The following is a 464-nucleotide window of genomic DNA, read 5'->3' on the forward strand; positions in this document are numbered from 1 at the left end:
CCTTGGGCAAAGCCCTGAACTGTGTGTGTCCAAGGTCTTATCTGTAAAAAAGGGGACAGTGACAACATCTCACCGGGCTGAAGTGGGGATTAAATGAGATTGTGCATCGTTTAGCTTGTGGAAATGGCGTCCGTACTATAGGTTCTTTGCTTGCCACAGAACTTGGTAAATATCTATTGAATTAATGAACACCTCCAGTTCCCCCTCTTTTGCCTCCACCTCACGTCCTTGCTTTAGGAGGGGGAAGTAGGAGCGAACAAAGATTTGGGGCAAAATTTGGGAGAGATGGGGCTTTCTGACGTCTCTGGACACTAGCTCCTCCAGCAGGTCCTCAGCTTGCCTGGAGGCGGCACCGGCTTCCTTTCACCTCGGTAACAACCACTTGGGCTATCATTTTCACTGGTCAGGTGAGGCAGCGAGTAGAAGTGGGGTCCACCCCTGCACTGTGTCCTCCGACACCGCCC

Source organism: Microtus ochrogaster, chromosome 10, assembly GCF_000317375.1.
Source record: "Microtus ochrogaster isolate Prairie Vole_2 chromosome 10, MicOch1.0, whole genome shotgun sequence".
NCBI lineage: Eukaryota > Metazoa > Chordata > Mammalia > Rodentia > Cricetidae > Microtus > Microtus ochrogaster.